Below are 20,674 nucleotides of genomic sequence, written 5' to 3'. Positions count from 1 at the left end.
TAGGAATTTTATTGTACAGCATTGAAGGTATTTGACCCTCTGGCACTTCCTTATTGACAATTAAAAGCATTTTCTCAATAGGAAACTGGAAATACTTGTGAGCATGATTAGGGAGGCAGGAGAGGATATATTATTTAATGACATCCTTCCTAACTTGCGTTGGCAAGTTCCATATTCTAGCAGAGTTCCAAACAACCCCCCCTTTTAAATTACGCAGTGATCAGCTTGTTGCTGACTCATCTGAGCCTTACTATTAAAGGTTCCTTCCTGGTGACATCCCTTCTAATCCCTCTTAAAAAGAATAAACACAAGAATCTGATTAATGTTAATATAAAAGTAGTTTAGTCACCAATTCATTCAGGTTCACAGACATATCCCTGAAGGCAGGCTTAGGTTACATAACAGCTAGAACTATTCCATAAAGAAGTTAGTCCCAAATGACTGCGACTAAGCAGTCACTTCTCCAAACACACAGCAACATACAAAATGGAGAAGACACACTGATCAGAACATGGAGACTGTGTGCTCCTCCATGCTAGTACAACAGACCAGACCCTCTTCAAGTCACCATGTAGTGGAAGTCTGTCCCAGCTCAGGAGGAAACAGGAAGTCTTCTGAGTAGTACAAAATATATAGATAGATGGATAGATATCTTTATTGTCATTGTCCCATACAGAACAATGAAATTGAAAAACTACATAAAACATCCCCTAGGTGAGACTTTAATATGTCATTATATTTGTATTTCCAGTTTGATTTGGTAAATCTCCTCTGGAAAGGCTAATGTTTGATGCAACCGGTCTGGGAAAATTACTCAGACGCTTAGACTTGATTTCATCGGAACTGAGTGAAGATGGCGGCTGCAAGCAGTGAAAAGACCTTTGGATTGATTCGATACAAACACCAGCGTGTGAAGTGATGCTGCGAACTTATAGAGGGGAATCGTAGACATAAAATCCACACAGAAACACATCATTGCTTGTTTTTAACTCGTTTGTGGGAACAACTCAGAGGCTGTGAAAGAAGGAAGGTTAACAACAGAAAGAATTAGAGGAACCATTGGAAGTGACTGTGAAAAGCAGTAGAAGTATGAGATGATCAGAACCCTCTGAACTTGAAGCATGGGAAGTCCTATTAAAAACTTATAATTTGGCAGAATATTCAGATTATTTGATATGTATATGTATAATTTGGAATATTTAATGTGATTTGATTGGATTGTTAAAGTGGAAAATTTAATAAAAATGAATTAAAAAACAACAACCCTAACATGTCCACTGTAGGAATCTTGTACTTGACATCCCACAATACTGTACCACTACCTTTTCTGCCCCCCTGCCACCGCTGACACTGGCCCACCCATCCGTTCCCTCCTCCCTTGCACCTCTCCCCCCCACTCCCCCCTGCTCCTCCTCCAGCAAGGCGGAGGCATTTGGGCTTGGCTCTTTTACGATTGTCAAAGCACAGAGGTGCCATGGTGTGACATTTCCACATTTGCCTTGGAAGGCACTTTGGCAATTGTAAAAGGGTCGTGCCAAACTGCCTCCAGGAGGTAGAATATGCCGAACTGGATAATCTTTCTGAAAAGATCAAAGACAAGCCTAAGCAGGCGTTTATTTCAAATTGGGAAGTTTTCAAAAATTACCTCAAGAACAGTTGCTATCATTTAAACTCGGTAACAGCCCTCGAACAACCTCTGTAAAGAAGAAGAGTTTGGATTTGATATCCCGCCTTTCACTCCCTTTAAGGAGTCTCAAAGCGGCTAACATTCTCCTTTCCCTTCCTCCCCCACAACAAACACTCTGTGAGGTGAGTGGGGCTGAGAGACTTCAGAGAAGTGTGACTGGCCCAAGGTCACCCAGCAGCTGCATGTGGAGGAGCGGAGATGCAAACCCGGTTCCCCAGATTACGAGACTACTGCTCTTAACCACTACACCACACTGGCTCTCCAGTAAAGAATTCATGCAAAAGGAAAACGACCTAGATATCTTTACTTTATGACCAGACAAGTAGACAAGTTTATGCAACAGGTTTAAAATGAATGAAACATGGAAAGGACGGGAGGCCAGATGCTTTGGAAGAAAATTTATTGTTAAAGTGTTTGTACTTTATGTGATTTTCGACGATTCAGTTTATTGACAACAGTGAATTTAAGTTTATGTTGTACAGATGTAAGTATGATATAGCGTAATTTAAAAGCAACAAACAAACCAACAGTATATATGAAGGAGCATCTCCACCCCCATCATCCAGCCTGGACACTGAGGTCCATCACCAAGGGCCTTCTGGTGGTTCCATCGCTGCGAGAAGCTAAGTTACAGGGAACCAGACAGAGGCCTTCTTGGTGGTGGCACCTGCCCTGTGGAATGCCCTCCTACCAGATGTCAACAACTACCAGACTTTTAGAAGACATCTGAAGGCAGCCCTGTTGAGAGAAGCTTTTAATGTTTGATGCATTACTGTATTTTAATATTTTGTTGGACGCTGCCCAGAGTGGTTGGGGAAGCCAAGCCAGATGGGCGGGGTATTATTATTATTATTATTATTATTATTATTATTATTATTAATATAAGAAAATGCCTCCAGGAGGCCATGCCTGTTGCAGCAAGAAGCGGCAGAGGAGGGGGCCGCTAGGGGCACCTTGGAAGATGGTGGATAATAACATCTATCCAGCCCGCAAGAGGTAATTTGAGGCTGATTATGGGGAGTAAATCAGGGAATGGAGAGACACAGTTTTCACCTGCAGTTGCCATAAATCACCCCCGAGTTCGGAAGAAGGAGGGGGTGCGAGGCACTGGGTGTATAACCCTCGGCGTGTCTCGGCACCCCTCCGAAGCTGCTTCCAGGAGCGAAACTAGTTGCGTTACTTGAAAGGAAAAATTTGGAGAAAGCTAACGCACATGCTTTGAGAGAGGCAGGAGGCTTTATCTGCTAATAATTTTGCCACTGAAAGGAAGAAGATGGAGACAGAAGTACTACAGACATGCTGGTACAGTGGTGCCTCGCAAGATGAAAAGAATCCGTTCCGCGATTCTCTTCGTCTAGCGGTTTTTTCGTCTTGCGAAGCAAGCCCATTGACGGATTAGCGGATTAGCGCTATTAGCGGCTTAGCGGCTTTTAGCGGCTTTTAGCGGCTTTTAGCGGCTTTTAGCGGCTTATCGGCTTAGCGGATAAGCAGATAAGTGTCTTAGCGGCTTAGAAAAAGGGGGGGGAAGGAAAAAAAAAGTCGGAAAAACTCGCAAGACATTTTCATCTTGCGAAGCAAGCCCATAGGAAATTCGTTTTGTGAAGCGCCTCCAAAATGGAAAACCCTTTCGTCTAGCGGGTTTTTCGTCTTGCGAGGCATTCGTCTTGCGGGGCACCACTGTATGTGGAAGGCAACGGAACGGAAAGGGGTGGGGGAAACGACCTTTTATTTTTTGTTTCATGTAATTACCTAATAACCCCCCCCCCTTAGAAGATCCGTCACAATAACTAATTGGCAAATGGGGTTAAAAATGAGCTGTGTGGGGAAAAATGATATGAATTCAAAGGTTTTATTCTGTGCAGGACTTGGAAAAACAAAGGCTCTCAGTTAGAATTGAGATTTGATACAGAAGGACAGACATCTGTTGCAGGGAATTTTGGTCTTAGGGAGGGCGAGCCGAAGATTTGTTATCTGGATGGGACTGTGAACTGGAAGTGGCAGCCCTCCTGGAAAAGACTAATTTACGATGCAACAGGTCTGGAAAGTTAACGAGTGGGCTTTTAGACTGTATTTCATTGGAATGACAAGAGGGCAATTGCCCGCTCGAATGGAAATCAAGAAGCATGGGTACCCCCCCACAAAAAATTTACAATTGGGAAATAATTGGATTATATGATGTGTATTGTTATAATTTGGATTAATTGGTTTGATATGTTTAATTTGGTAAATGTAAACGTAATAAAAATAATTTTTTTTTTAAAAAAAGAAGAAGCGGCAGAGGAAGTGGCGTCAGGCTAAGGTGTCGGGGGCAGGAAGCGAGAAAGTGGGGGAGGGGGTTGTGGGGTGGGGGCAAGTAGGAAACCAATGTTGCAATGGTGAGGGAGAGGGGGACATGGTGTGTACCAGCACCTTTAAAAAAAATAGAAATACAGTGGTACCTCGGGTTAAGTACTTAATTTGTTCTGGAGGTCCGAACTTAACCTGAAACTGTTCTTAACCTGAAGCACCACTTCAGCTACTGGGGCCTCCCACTGCTGCCACACCTCCGCTGTGCGATTTCTGTTCTCATCCTGAAGCAAAGTTCTTAACCCAAGGTACTATTTCTGGGTTAGCGGAGTCTGTAACCTGAAGCGTATGTAACCCGAGCTCCCATTGTAAAGCACTGCTGAAGAGCACAATAGAGGTGCCGAAAGAGAGAACACCAGAGCATTTTGTTCCATTGTTAAATGTGTTCAATTTTTTTGAGTGCGATATACACGCAGTTCCTAATTAAATTCAGCGGAGGAAGAGCAACACAAGAAACCTGCCATGCTTCTGTCAACTGGAAACAGTTTATAGCTCAATTAGATCTTTGGCACGACAGAGTTTCTACGAAGAGAAAGATAATAGGTGCAACCAGATTGCTGTGTAAGGCAGAAAAGTGGAAATCTATCATGGCTGGAGGAAAATGATGCAAGTGGTGTTGCAGAGCTGGGTTTGGGGACTAGACATAGACTTCAAAACCAGCTAGATTCCACTACTTCTGACCAGAAAATATTTCAGGCTAATAAAAATCTGCTGGGGGGGGGGAGAGACTTGTGCTTTGGTGATGTTGAAATTGGAGTTATGAGGCAGAAAGTGGAATTTCTTGAACGGCACACAAATTGAAAGGAGAGGCCAGGCAACAGCAAAAATGACCAAGATAAAGACCACCAGAAATGGAGGCAGGAAGTAACAGTAGGGTCCTCCAGGCGACCTGTTTGTTGAGCATTTACGCTGATGTGCTTGCAGAGAAGTTACAGGACAATGAACATTCATCCTGAATTCAACCTGATTTGCCCGTGTGGTGTTTGTACATCTTTTCATTAATCTTTTTTTCCCTTCACCCTACACTTTTCTGTACATTTCCCACCCATTTTCCTAACCGTGCTTACTTTTCTTTAAATGGATTTGTTGTGCAGGCAGGGCACTTGAATTGCACAAACCTGAATTTCCCAGTATATGTGCGTGAATTCTTCCCACAAAATGCTGCAAGCCTGGAGGCATGCTGTGTTGGTTAAAAAGGCTGGGTGAGGGGGATACAGCCAGTGATTTGATAGTGGTGGAATAATATTGATTACCAGGCACATGAAAATACAGGCACCCATCGTATATGATGTTAGGTGATTGGCAGGGGAGTGTGGCTTGGTCTAAATGGGGAGGTCTGGCAGGCTGTGTGGGAATGTTCAGGGTGGCAGGAGCGGATATATTGTTTATTAATATCTTTCCTAACTTGCGTTAGCAAGTTTCTTTACTTAGCAGAGTTTACATTCCCCTTTTACATGCACAGCAGATAGCTGGTTGCAAGCTCGTGTGAGCTTCTGACTATTATACAGTTCAGTCTGTCTCAGATTGAATTGTGCATTCCTGGCAAATCCCCCTGAATCCCTCTTAAAAGAATAAAAATGCCACAATCTTATTCAAAGTCAATAAAAGAAGTTTATTTACATCAGTTCACAGCTGGATCCCTGAAGGCAGACTTAGATCCAATTATGTATGTGTGGATCTACCCCATATGGGGGAATAATTCCACTGCCTCTGCTAGCTAGCAGAGCAGTCCTAGCTAAAACCTGGTCAAACGAAGAAGGAGGTCAAAAAGAGTGAGAGAGTGGCAGCATGCCTTGTCCTTTTACCAGGTCTGGAAAGGTCATGCCCACCCACTAGTCACATGCAAGGAAGGATGCTTCAGCCAGGTGTAACAGGAAGTTTCGACTGGCTGGACCAAACATTCCCTTGCATGTCCACTCTAGGAAAACAAGGAATGTTGTCCTTGACTGCTCTCAGTGGATTACATCACACAGGCTGTGGGCTCAAGGTTCTCACCTCATCCTATAGGCTTCACATGGTTCTCTCTCTGTCTGGAATCTTGGGAACTGTGGATTGTGATGAAACTTCTGCTATGATGCGTGTGTGACCTAATGGTCTTAACAGATAAGTCTTCACCAGTGCTTTCCCCCTAGAAAAATAGTTGCAGGAACTTTCACCTTTTTGGGACGGACAACCCTAGGAGTGCCAAAGTTGTTGAACATTTTGTAGCACAGCTACAGGCACCGTTCCTATAGCAACAGTTAAGAGGTGTTCCAGTGAGTTCCAGCTGGGGAAAAAAGCCCTAGTCTTCACCACCCTCACAAAATTACATTTCCCAAGACTGAACTGGTATAGAAAGGTTGTAAGAGAGGCCAGCCAGCTCCATCTGTCAAAGGGGATGGCAGCTGGCCTCCCACTAATTCTATGTGGATAGGGTGATTGTGATGTAACTTCTACTATGATGCACTCATTGTTCTCTTGGTGGTGGGTCAAGCTCAGTGGGCAGTTTCAGTGACGTAGTGGAGGAGGAAGGATCTCATGGGAGCAGATGGATGCTGCTTCAATGGAGGAAAAGTTTGGGAAAACAAAATGGGAGGAAATAATTTCCGCTCACCTCCTCCTTTGCGACACCGTGCGGGTTCCTGAGGCAGGTGAGCCCCCCACCTTTGTTCCAGGGAGGCCATCGCCCTGCCCCCATCTCAGCAGGCCTATGGGCAGCCGGCTGGGGGAGGGGCAAGGGCCAGCATAAGGGGCCAATGCGACTCAGCCCAGGCTCACTTGGAGTGGCGAGGATGGGGTGGCCTTTTTCTTCCACCCCCCCTGGCTTCAGGCCTTCTTAGGCCTCCTGCGCCGGCAGCCACACCCCCCCCCCCAGCATCAGGTGGGAATTGGGGCCATACAGTCTACTTCTGAGCCTACTCAGGCCTTCCGCGACAGACGCCGCTTGTGGGGATGGTTTTCTGGGATCCGGAGGGTCTGCTGGGGTCTCCTCCCAGCACCAGTACAGTCCTTTCCCTCCCACCCTTGGCCTACAGTTTCTACTGTTGCCATTTGGCCTTGGGGGTGCATTTCTTGCTGCTGATTTTGCACGTACTTAGCAGGTCGCTGGTTGCTGTCTCTTAATTATTAGGATATATTAAAAAATTTAAAAAATGTTCAGTAGCACCTTAAAAGGTAAAGGGACCCCTGACCATTAGGTCCAGTTGTGACCGACTCTGGGGTTGTGGCGCTCATCTTGCTTTATTGTCCGAGGGAGCCAGTGTTTGTCCGCAGACAGCTTCCAGGTCATGTGGCCAGCATGACTAAGCCGCTTCTGGTGAACCAGAGCAGCGCACGGAAACGCCGTTTACCTTCCCGCCGGAGTGGTACCTATTTATCTACTTGCACTTTGATGTGCTTTCGAACTGCTAGGTTGGCAGGAGCAGGGACCGAGCAACAGGAGCTCACCCTGTCACGGGGATTCGAACCACCGACCTTTTGATCGGCAAGTCCTAGGGTCTGTGGTTTAACCCACAGCACCACCCGCATCCTTAGAGACCAAAAAGCACCTTAGAGACCAACTAAGTTTGTTCTGGGTATAAGCTTTCGTGTGTATGCACACTTCTTCAGATACACTGAAACAGAAGTCACCAGACCCTTATATATAGTGGGAGGGTGGGGTGGGGTTTTTCTTAGGAGGGTAGTAGGAGATGGGTGATTGACTCAATGCGTATGGTAAACCTGTTGACGACTGTTAATGACTGTAATTAGTCCTACAGGAAAAAGCAAGGGATAGTATGCAGGTGATTAGCATACGTAATGAGACAATAATCCAATATCTCTATTAAGACCAGGTCTCTCCATAGTTTTCAGTTTAGTGATAAGTTGTAATTCAGCAACTTCTCTTTCAAGTCTGTTTCTGAAATTCTTTTGTAATAAGACAGCTGCTTTGAGATCCTGTATTGAATGTCCTGGGAGACTGAAGTGTTCTCCTACTGGTTTCTCTGTTTTATGATTCCTGATTTCAGATTTATGTCCATTTATCCTTTGACATAGGGACACGGGTGGCGCTGTGGGTTAAACCACAGAGCCTAGGACCTGCCGATCAGAAGGTTGGCGGTTCGAATCCCCGTGACGGGGTGAGCTCCCGTTGCTCGGTCCCTGCTCCTGCCAACCTAGCAGTTTGAAAGCACGTCAAAGTGCAAGTAGATAAATAGGTACCACTCCGGCGGGAAGGTAAACGGCGTTTCCATGCACTGCTCTGGTTAGCCAGAAGCAGCTTAGTCATGCTGGCCACATGACCCGGAAGCTGTACGCCGGCTCCCTCGGCCAATAAAGCGAGATGAGCGCCGCAACCCCAGAGTTGGTCACGACTGGACCTAATGGTTAGGCGTCTCTTTACCTTTTATCCTTTGGCATAGGGTTGGCCTGTTTGCCCAATATAGAGAGCTGAAGGGCACTGCTGGCATTTGATGAGCAATTAAATAGGCCTGAGATGGTATGTTTGATGTTGTTGGGTCCAGTGATGGTGTTGTCTGGGTGTATGTGTCAGCAAAGTTGGCATCTGGGTTTATTGCAGGCTCTGGTACCAGTGTCCATGTTAAGTCTGCTTGCTGTTATTAGGATATATTAACCACTCCTTTCATTCTTGACCAATTGCTTTGCATGGTCTGCTTCTTGGTGGCCTACGGTTCTGGCCACCAGCACACGGCTTGGGTGGCGCAGTTTTGGCTTCAAGCATCGAGTTTGCGGGAATCTGGCGTGTTATTTTGCTTGATTTTCTTTTTTTCTTTTTTTGCAGTGCCTACTTTTATTTAATTTTATTTTGAAAAGTTTTTATTATTAAAATAATTCGGCATTAATACACACATATTATGAATATACAAGCATAGAAACATATACAAGCATACAAACATACATTTCATACAATCCTTAAAAATGTTCAAACATACCTACACTCAATCCCACAGATATTTTCTTTTCCCACCATCCCTCACCCCACCTTTGTGTTAGACTTCCAATCTACTCAATTGCAATTTCTTTCCACTTCTATTACTTTCTTTCACACACCTTTAACCCAGTTTTCTGCTTCTTTTTCTATTCCACATTGTTATCCATCTTATTTAGTATTTCAGTATTTAAAACGGAACTTGTTTATTCTAATAGGAGTTCTGATTTTTCAATATGGTTTTGCAAGTATCCTTTAAACACTTTCCAGTCCCTGTCTATCTTCTCTTTTGAGATCCTTCCAATTTCTCCCATTGTCTTGGATATATTGTAATACTCCAACAATTTGGCAAGCCACTCTGTTTTTGTCGGTATAACACCACTTTTCCAATTTTTCACAATCAATAGCCTTGTGGATACTGTTGCGTATAAATATAATTTTGCTTGCTTTTCAGTATCTCCTTTAGCGGCAAGTGCGCAGTAGGTTGCTGGTTTTGTCTGTTAGACTTTAGTGTAGTTACCCAACTTTAGAATTCAGCTTGCTACCACAGTGTTACATTGTCGAGTAGCTGGTAATTGCTTGTCCTCACATGCTGCTTACACTATCATGTCTCCTGCTATGGCAACTGAGCATGGTGATACCTACCCTCCCCACACGCTGAGGTGTACAGTGAGGGGCACCCCTAGCAGTGCTGTCCAGGCAGCAAATAAGATCAAGAAAAGGGTCCCGTCTACTGGCAGGAAGCCCCCCCTTCCTTCGTGCCACGGCCAAGGTTTTACAAAGGGGGAAATAATACTTGAAAATAAATAAATCATAGTCGGTATCTGTGTTGGATTTGAAATTGTTTTTCTATATACAATTGTTTTAACTGTTTTTCTATATGTTTTTGTTATGCTGTGAAATTGCTTTGAGAACTTTCGTAGGAATTGATTCAGAGATGTTGATGCGGATAATTCCCCAAGGAAGATAATACCATGGCCTACAAACATATACATATATATACAGGGTAGAAAACTACAGCAAAACTGGCAGCAATACAGACCTTTGAGGATTTGTCTTGGAAATTTGGTAATTTCTATGCAGATTTGAAAAGGAATTGTAATCTATCCTTCAACGAGCTTTGGAAAGCAAAAAGTCATCCTTAAAAAAAAAAGCCAGAGGAAAGAAACTATGTTTAAATAATCTGATATGATGTAAGAAACTGAACGTGTTGCCCTGTCTTGAGAAGCATAAAAGTTCTCAGGTAAGTGCACGTAAGTCCAAAGGAGCTATTGCAAATACATACCCTTTTGTTTTCTGGCTGACCTGGTTAATCACCGGAGAAACTGACATTGTGAAAATGTTTATTTGCTCATCCAGTGGCTTTTTTGCAGATTTGAAATGGACGTTCCAATTTAAAAAGATCTATAATTTGTCTATTCTTGAAAAAAGAGGTTAAAAGCTTAATGAAAAGCCTTGTTTTCAGCAGGATCAAGGAAGAAAGAAACAATTAAGAACTAATATGTGACCAAAGAAATTAAAGGTGCTGCACTGCTTTAAGAAGAGAAGCAGAAAACATCACAGATGGCAGGTAGATCTAAGAGAGGTAACTTGTATTGGTCATTTTTCCTTACTGGAGAAATCTATGACATGTACATACTTGTTTGACCATTTAGTAACTTCTCTGCAGATTAGAAAGGGGATTTTCTGCATTAAACAGAACTGTAGTCTGCCCATTCTTCAAAGACACCACCACAAAGATATCTGGAGGATCAAGAAACAACTTTGTAACCAGAGGTGTGGAATAATGCAAGAAATGTAAGTTCAATGGAGGGAAAGTTTGGGGAAAGAAAGTAGGAGGAAACAAAAGAAAATGAATCCAAGGAGTAAAAATCCGTAACATACGACAGCTTAAAACTTCACCTTGCCTGTTTAAGACTCCTGATTTCTTGTTTATATGTCTGATATTAGGGACACTCAGAGAGAAGACTGGTCAAGCTTCAAACAGCGCTACTGCTCGTATGTCCCACCAATGAATGAGTGGAGGTTGAATGATTTCAATAATATATGGGATAATAAATTAAGTTGGGCTTCTTTTCTAATTCAAGAACAACAAGAGCAGGACTTCCATTGGAGAGGTAAGAAACATCGATCAGTTCTAGCGCAAGAAATGGCATATTCTGAAGGGGACTGAGATGAAGCACTCCAGAGTTCGAGGTGAGCAATTGAGTCTCTAAACGCCACACCCTGTCAGTTCATTTATTTGCCTGGCTCCCTAAATATTACTTTGTCAAGGCTTGCTTACAAATGGGAAAATAATACTTAAAAATAAATAAATCCTAGTCGGTATCTGTATGGCATTTGAAATTGTTTTTCTCTATACGATTGTTTTAACTGTTTTTCTCTGTTTTTCTTATGCTGTGAAATTGCTTTGAGAACTTTCGTAGGAATTGATTCAGAGATGCTGATGTGGATAATTCCCGAGGGAAGATAATACCCTGGCCTACGAACATATACGTATATATAAAGGTAAAGGTAAAGGTACCCCTGCCCGTACGGGCCAGTCTTGACAGACTCTGGGGTTGTGCGCCCATCTCACTTAAGAGGCCAGGGGCCAGCGCTGTCCGGAGACACTTCCGGGTCACGTGGCCAGCGTGACATCGCTGCTCTGGCCAGAGCCAGAGCCAGAGCCGCACACGGAAACGCCGTTTACCTTCCCGCTGGTAAGCGGTCCCTATTTATCTACTTGCACCCGGAGGTGCTTTCGAACTGCTAGGTTGGCAGGCGCTGGGACCGAGCAGCGGGAGCGCACCCCGCCGCAGGGATTCGAACCGCTGACCTTTCGATCGGCAAGGCCTAGGCGCTGAGGCTTTAACCCACAGCGCCACCTGCGTCCCACCATACGTATATATACAGGGTAGAAAACTACAGCAAAACTGGCAGCAATAAAGACCTTGGAGGATTTGTCTTGGAAAGCTATAGAATCTGGTTTATGGCAAGCTTAAGAAAGCAACAGATCCATAAGAAATGAACAAAATTATATGATATGAGGTAAGGAATATAATATGCATCAAGAACAGAGAAGTGAACATCACTGGCAAGGTAAGTTTTCAAGAGGTACTTCTTATATTGAAAAGAAAGCAACTTCTTCGCTGATTTTTCTTTCTCTGTCTATACAACTTAATCACTGGAGACAGCTACAAACCGACAAACATTTATTTGATCATTTGCTAATTTCTATGCCGATTTGAAAGGGATCTTCCCAAATAAAAGGAACTGTAATCTATCCTTGAAAGAGCGTTGGAAAGCAAAAAGTCATCCTTAAAAAAAACAACCACAGGAAAGAAACTACGTTTAAATAATCTGATGTGATGTAAGAAACTGAACGTGTTACCCTGTCTTGAGAAGCATAAAACTTCTCAGGTAAGTGTTACCGCCATGCAGGTAAGTCCAAATGAGCTATTGCAAATACGTATCCTTTTATTTGCTGGCTGACCTGTTCAATCGCCGGAGAAACTGACAATGTGAAAATGTTTATTTGATCATCCAGTGGCTTTTTTGCAGATTTGAAATGGGCATTCCAATTTAAAAAGATCTATAATCCGTCTATTCTCAAAAAAAGAGTTGAAAAGTTTAAGGAAAAGCCTTGTTTTCAGTAGGATCAAGCAGGAAAGCAATTAATAAGAACTAATATGTGACCAAAGAAATTAAAGGTGCTGCACTGCTTTAAGAAGAGAAGCAGAAAACATCACAGATGGCCATTGCCAGCATGCAGGTAGGTCTAAGAGAGGTAACTTGTATTGGTCATTTTTCCTCACTGGAGAAATCTATGACATGTACATACTTGTTTGACCATTTAGTAACTTCTCTGCAGATTAGAAAGGGGATTTTCTGCATTAAACAGAACTGTAATCTTCCCATTCTTCAAAAAGAGAGCTCAAACAACTACAAAGATATCTGTAGGATCAAGAAACAATTTTGTAACCAGAGGTCTAGCATAATGTAAGAAATATAAGTTGCACTTTTGCAGGAAGAGTGATGTATGAAGCATAAAAAAGAGCATCTCTGGTAGGTCTTGAAGATGTCTCCCTGCCCCCCCAAACACAGGTACTTTGTTTCTTTTTATTTGTATCTATAGTTTTCTTCTCAAACCAATAACTGAAAATATCAATGTTTAAAGTTACTTGTTCATTACGATGTCTTCTTGCAGGTTGAAAAGGAATTTCCCAATTTTAAAGGAGCTGTAATATGCCCATTCTTTAATCATCCAGTGGCTACTCTTCACCTTATCAGGGGAGCCTGGTGGGGATGCCCAAGGATGAAACAGACCACCCAAAAAGTCAATCCCCCACAAGAGCCCAATCTCTACCTTGGCATCAGCCATGCTAAAATCATCACTCTCTCTGTTCTTCTGGTGTATGTTCTAGACAGTTGAGACCCATCATCAGCCTTCTCTTAGCCCCCAGTATTTGTCCTCTATCTGAGCCTTGTTTTCTTTTCTCCATTAACCACACTAATCATCCCCTAGCTTTGCTCTCTTTCTACAGAGCTTATCCATACTTCCTCTTGCCCCACTGTTTCCCCCCTTTGTGACACTTCTGGTTCCTCCATTGTCCAGGTCCCACCTGCCTTTACCTAACTGATCTCTGCACTGTCCTCCTTCCTGCCAGCTCCAGTCAACACCAGCTGCCACTGCATCTAATGAATACTTGAGAGGGAAAGATTATATTTTAAAATATTGAAGACAATCCATGAAATCAATCCAACTGTCTTATGAAGCCAAGAGGTAGATTTGTCTACAGGAATTTTAACAGCCCAGGTGTTTTCATCTAGATTGAAAGGAATCAGGAACAGCTGACAGGTAAGAAATTAATACTCCAGTCAATCAAACTAGTCCTTGCTGCAGTCACTAAATTTTGCTTTCTAATAATTACAGCACAGAATGCATGTGAAAATGAAGAAAGCAATAATTCTACTGGAAATGTCCTGGATCCAAAGCATAAAATATATACTGTACTTTTCCGTGTGTAAGACGAGGTTTTTTTACTCTAAAATTATGTTCAAAAATGTGCCTCGTCTTATACATGGATAGTGAATGGGATGGACAGGTGATTGGCTGCAGCTTCGAGCAAGAGCTTGTCATCAACAATTGTTGGCTGCTAGAAGGGCTGCTTTGGATTGGCTGCCGCTTCTCTAATTGGGTTGGTGATTGGTTTCTGCAGCAAACACTGCTGCGGATAGACTGTCGCTGCCATGATTGGTGGCTGCTGTTCTGGGATGTGCGTAAGAGATTTTTTTGCTTGGGAAGGGTCTGTTTGCGATTCGCTATTGCTGTGGCAAGTGGGCAATTTTTGGCAATTTGCCCCCCAAAAGCTGTAAAACTCTGGTCAATCCCCCTCAAAAAAGCTCAACAACTCTGAGGCATCTCCACACCCCATTTTCTTAAATTTGAGTCCCCCAAAATAGGGGCATCTTATACAAGGGGGCATCTTATAGATGGAAAAGTACAGTACCTTCTGTCAGAAGAATTTTAGAATAATTTTTTTTAGAAGAATCATAAGGAAGCCCTTAGCCATCTGATATGTATGTAAATGTCAATACTAGTAATTGCATTTAGGTCTGTGGCTATTCTGTCTTATGTTACAATGGTACACTCCTCTTTAATTCGGGGTCTTTTGTTCTTCTTTTCTGACACAGCGCATATGGAAGGCATTGAGATGTTGCGTCTGGTGGATGTAAGGAAGACTTTGCAGGACAGAGTCTTAGACAAAGATGTGCTCTTCCAAGTCCACGTTCCCAGCATGTCCACACTCTTGTCTCAGTGATGTCTACTCTGGCTTGATTATGTACACAGAATAGAAGATGGCAGAACCCCTAAGGACGTGCTCCATGGGGAGTTGTATTCAGGCACCAGGCCTGTTGGCAGACCAACTATGCGTCATAAAGATGTCTGCAAATGTGACATGAAGACTGGCAACATTAACCCTGCCACGTTGGAATCCTTTGCAGGCAGCCACAGTGCCTGGAGACAGACAGACAGGTCATGAGAAGGAATGCTAACTGGGAAGAGCGCAGGGAGAATAAATGCTAAGGTGCACCTGAAGACACTTTCATCTGCCCCAACTGAAATAAAACATACCTCAACAGGTACTGTAGCTCTCCAATGGTTTGGCTAGCAGGACCTGTGGTCATGGATGATGGGGCTTGTAGTCCCAAAAACAGCTGGAGACCCAAGTTTGGGAAACCCCATTTTAGATGTTTAAGGCTGCAATCTGGAAAAAACATTGTAAAACCCTTTGTAGAGCATAAATCAGTGGCTCCCCTTTCTTTTCCTCAGTATCAGACAGAATAACATCATGACTGCACACAGTTCTTTCATTTTGCAGGGGAGGTCAAGGAAAAAAAAAAGACCATTTGGAAATCACGAAATAGCAAACATTACCTTGCCTCCCCCCTTCTGTTCCAGCTGCTGCAAGGATTTTCCATACCCTCCCCTTTTGACTGAGGTTGAATGGACGCAATTCAAATCATATTTGGACTGGGCCAGGAGTGGAGGAGAGAGGAATTTGGCAAGGTGGAGGACTGCTAATTACATCTGGCAGGAGTTTATATATGTGACTTTGTTTTTTAACTGCGGGCTGAGGAAAATAACCCCCAGAATTTTAATGGCGGAGATAAATGGCGGAGCAGGCATCTTGTCGGGGAGTTATTTATAGCCCAGCAAGTCCTTGAACAATGGAAGGAATGTTTCCAAAGGAGTGGAATGTGAATGGACAAAGGACGGTGGCAATAAATTATCTCTACCCTCCAGGTCTGGGAACAGAGTGCTGGAATGACTACATGCATGAAATGGATATTTATATATTTGTGAAACAACAAAGGTGCTGATTGCAAGGGAACAAGAAAGATCAGCTTAGCAAATGGATTAAAATTAATAGAAGGATGAGAAGGTGATTAAAGAAGAAGAATGAAGTGGCATCATCAGGAAGCAATGGACATATGTTTGTAACAGGAGCGGGAAACATAATTATTATTTTTTAAATTGTATTAAATCTTAATAATTAGGATCGATTTGTCATAATTTAGAAAACTAAGATATATTATGTGGCTGCAATATGAAGCATGCTTGCTGGAAGTAAATTCTACTGAATTCTGTTGGAAGAAAACAGGGCTGACTTTGGAGTAAGCACTGGGCCGCATGGCTGCAATGATATTCACATTGAGATTATATCTCATAGGGCTTCCGGTTTTGGTTGACTTAATGTTGCAGCTCCCACTACAATGGGAGATCGTTGGTGAAGGAACAAACAAAGATGATTGAGGGTCGGGGGGAATGAGCTTCACTCACAGATCATCTAAGTACCTGGCTTTCGCTCCGACATGGAATCTGAGAGGCAGGGAGGCTCTGAATGCAAAAGTGCTTTGCCCGTTGGTATCCCTCTAAGGCTGCCATTAACAAGCAGCGGTTCTTCTGTTCATTAAGGATTAATGTACAGACGCATGCTGGTAATGATGGGACAAGATAAAAAACTGCCAAATGGAAACAGCTACAAAGGTGTAAAGATTTGAACTGGAAAGAAGACTTCCTTTGATGCAAAAGATGGTACGTGGAGCGGGGGGAGACTTCAGCTTCCTTTTTATATATATCTCGTTTGTTACATAAATGACTCGACAACCCCCCCCCCCCAAATGCTAAAAAGTTTTAATAAAGAGAAAATAAAAGAGAACGGGGCTATAGTTATGAATTGCAATGCAGAATAGAACTGTGTGTGAAAATTGAAATGGATTTTAAACAATTGAACAGAGTTAATTTTCACTGTATTGCTGCTTTAGCGGAGAAGAGATAAGACTTTGAAGACGTGCCAAGGCTTTGGTGGGATGCCAGGTCATTATTTTGAGAGTTGGTTGGAGATGCAGAAGCTGGAGACTCTCCAAGGCTTTGGCAGGGTGCCAGATTACCCATTTCCTAGATTTGAAAAAGCGTGGAACAATGACTCAGTGGTAATTAGAGCCTCACTCTCCAGAAACAGAGATAGTGGAAACAGTTATGTTGCACAGGGCATGATGGAAACCAGGAAGATACAATGTTTTATAAGGACAAAAAGAAACAATATGGACAAAATAAATAAACACAAATATAAAATATCACACACAGGAACAATAAAGATCCCTAGCCCAGGCTATTGTTCCATCCTGCCTAAAGTCCTCTACTATCGTTCCAATAGCAAAAAAATCTAACCCGGAAGATCTGAATGACTTTCGTCCAGTAGCACTCACACCTATAATCATGAAGTGCTTTGAAAAGCTGGTACGAAATTATGTCATTGCCTGCCTACCAGAGGGACTGGGCACATTCCAATTTGCTTATAAAATGAAAAGATCGATAGAGGACGCTGTGGCGATTGCCCTCCATGCCGTTCTTGCACATTTGGAGCAGCGGGGGAGGGGGGGTTATGCCAGACTGTTTTTTTTAGATTTCAGCTCAGCATTTAATACCATTCTACCACAACGTCTGATGTCTAAACTGGAAGATCTCGGCTTCCATTATCACTTTGTGCGTGGATATTGGATTTTCTGTCAGACCGCCCCCAGAGGGTTCAGTTGGGCCCTTATACCTCTAATACGCTTAAGACTAACACAGGAACACCACAGGGATGCGTACTTAGTCCGCTCCTTTATATTCTCTACATGTACGATTGTGTCGCTGCTCACCCTAGTAATAGGGTTGTCAAATTTGCAGATGACACAACCATGATTGGGCTCATCTCTGAAAGGGAGGGTGAAACGGACTATAGAGATGAGGTGGAGTGGCTGACAGAGTGGTGCAGAGCTAACAACTTGCTCATAAATACAAGGAAGACAAAGGAGCTTGTGGTGGACTTCAGGAGACAGAAGAGCAATGTCCAGCCACTTTTGATTGATGGGGTCTGTGTGGGGAGGGTAGCAACGTTCAGATTTTTGGGTATTGAATTACAAGAGGATTTGTCCTGGAGTTTCAACACAAGGGGGCGCAACAGAGACTGTAATTTTTGAGAATCCTAAGGAAAAACCATCTTCCGCAGAAACTGCTGCTTGCCTTCTATCACTGTGCCATTGAGAGCGTGCTCACTTACGGCTTATGTGTGTGGTACGGAAGCTGTACTACCCAGGACAGGATTGGAGTTGTTAAGGCAGCAGAGAGCATTGTTGGCTGCCCACTCTCTACCTTAGAGCAGATTTATGCCACAAGGTGCCATAGGAAGGCACTGGACGTAGTAAAAGATCCATCACATCCTGGTCACTGTCTCTTCGAGCTCCTGCCGTCGGGACGGAGATACAGGACGATGAAGACAAGAATGAGCCGTCTCAAGAACAGCTTCTTCTCCAGAGTGATCTCGGCCCTGAATGGGAAACCTGGACTTTGAAAGTCATCTAATCTCCCTTGCTGTATTATACTGTATTGTTTTAATTAGTGTTTTTATAGTTGTTCTGATTTTGTGTGGAGTGCCCTACCTGGGTGGATGGAGCAGCCAAGTAATTTTCGTTGTCCCCGAGAGGGGGCAATGACAATAAAGATATTATTATTATTATTATTATTATTAAAGGACATAGAAATCTGCTTGCAGGAATACAAATTATTAAATGTGTTAATACGAATGGAAGTTAAAAACATTGTAGCTGTTGTATAAGGGATTATGATGGAGACTGAAATGTAATTAGATTAAATAAGACTCTGGAAGGAGAATTAAATGAAATTATCTTACCTTGAAATCTAGCACGCAGGGGGCCATCTAAAATGTGTACTTAGCTTTTTAATTGATTGATACTGGAATTGGAATGGTAATTTGGTATTGATACAATGCGGCATTTATTGGATTTTTGTAACTGAAAATTAATAAAAATATTTTCAAAAAAGAAAGATGGAAAAGAGATTACATTTCATAGAAAAGATTGAAACCCCACTGAAATAGGTTGGTCATTGTTCCATATCCATGTGCACAGTGAATTATGAAGCCTTTCATTTTTCTTTTTATCCAAAACCTAAACTACTTTTTATGGTTTTGGAACTTTATCTCATAGGGCTTCCAGTTTATTATTATTAGGTGAGTTATGGAACCCCAGGTGATGAGTGGATCTTACTCAAGGACAACATACAAAGGCTGGCCTACCCTTAGCACCCTCATAATTGCTTGAGCCTGACTTTGGACTCAGCCACGTCAGGGACGTGGGTGGTGCTGTGGGTTAAACCACAGAGCCTAGGACTTGACGATCAGAAGGTAGGTGGTTCGAATCCCCACGATGGGGTGAGCTCCCATTGCTCGGTCCCTGCTCCTGCCAACCTAGCAGTTCGAAAGTACCTCAAAGTGCATCAGTTGTATTGATACAACAGAATGCTGTAAAGAAAAAGATACAAAATGAGAGAAAAGATAAGATCTTGGAGAAAATCAAAGAATTAGAGAAGAAGTTAAGATCAAACCCGAAGTCACAGCTGATTCTGAGAGAAATTAAACTTTATCAAGCTCAATATTCTAAATTGATAAATCAGGAAATAGAGGTTAAACTAATGAAACAAAAAACTTTTGAATTGGCGAATAAATGTGGAAAACTGCTAGCTTGGCAGTTGAAGAGGAGACAAAAACTAAATACAGTTACAAATCTAGAGATTGAAGGAAGAAACATTCAGAACCCGGCAGACATTAGAAAGTACTTCCAGAGATACTTCAAAAAATTATACACTCAAGGGCCGCAAGATGAGGTTGAGATTAAACAATTTTTGGAAAAAAATGGACTACCAAAATTGTCACAAGAAAATAGATTAACCCTGAACTGTAAAATAACACGACAAGAGATTGAACAAGCCATTCAGAACATGCAACTGGGCAAATCTCCAGGGCCAGATGGGTTGACCTCCAAGTATTATAAGACATTAAAAGACTACTTGATACAACCATTGATGGAGGTTAGCAATGAAATTATGGAGGGGAAGAGGGCGCCGGAATCGTGGAAGGAAGCCTTTATCACATTGATACCAAAATCGGAAGCTGAAAAGACACAACTTAAGAACTATCGTCCCATCTCTCTTTTAAATGTGGATTACAAAATATTTGCAGACATTTTGGCAAGTAGACTCAAAAAAGTTCTAAATGAAGTAATCCACAAGGACCAGGCAGGCTTTCTCCCAGGTAGACATTTGTTTGCCAATACAAGGAACATTATTGACATTTTGGAACTTCTGCAAACAGATATAAATACAAAAGCAGTATTAATTTTTATAGATGCGGAGAAGGCCTTTGATAATATTTCCTGGAAATTTATGAAGGGAAATTTAAAAGAAATGGGAGTGGGACGGGGTTTTGAGAATGGGATTGATGCAATATATTCAGAACAAAAGGCCAAATTGATAGTTAACAATGTGGTTACAGAAGAGTTTAAAATTGAAAAAGGAACACGACAAGGCTGCCCCATTTCCCCTTTGCTTTTTATTTCGGTCCTGGAGGTGCTCTTGAATATGATTAGAGAGGACCGGTTGGTGGAAGGAATTCAGGTCGGAGCGAAACAATATAAACTTAAAGCTTTTGCAGATGACCTAGTTTTGACCCTGCAGGAGCCAGAATCTAGTACGAAAAGAGTATTACAATTGATTCAAGACTTTGGTCGGGTGGCGGGTTTTAAATTAAACAAACAGAAAACTAAGGTGTTGGAAAAAAATTTGACAGATACAGAGTCAGAACGGTTTCAGAGAGAGACAGAATTAAAAGTGGTTAAAAAAGTAAAGT

General features: G+C 42.5%; 1 long non-coding RNA gene across 2 annotated transcripts; it reads left to right on the top strand.

Moving 5' to 3' along the window:
- Positions 1 to 10,204: 10,204 nt before the first annotated feature.
- LOC307206552 lies at positions 10,205 to 16,645 on the top strand. 2 transcript variants are annotated; one of them, XR_013834328.1, is made up of 4 exons: positions 10,205 to 10,524; positions 10,960 to 11,447; positions 11,835 to 13,779; positions 14,616 to 16,645. It is a non-coding gene; the product is annotated as an uncharacterized lncRNA (long non-coding RNA). The 2 variants fall into 2 exon arrangements; XR_013834329.1 differs by lacking the exon at positions 10,205 to 10,524 and having other exon boundaries at positions 10,531 to 11,447.
- The last annotated feature ends 4,029 nt before the right edge of the window (positions 16,646 to 20,674 follow it).

This window comes from Podarcis cretensis, assembly GCF_951804945.1.
Source record: "Podarcis cretensis genome assembly, chromosome: 17".
NCBI lineage: Eukaryota > Metazoa > Chordata > Lepidosauria > Squamata > Lacertidae > Podarcis > Podarcis cretensis.
Note: the sequence above shows the minus strand (reverse complement) of the source record. Positions and strands in the feature narration are given on the sequence as shown.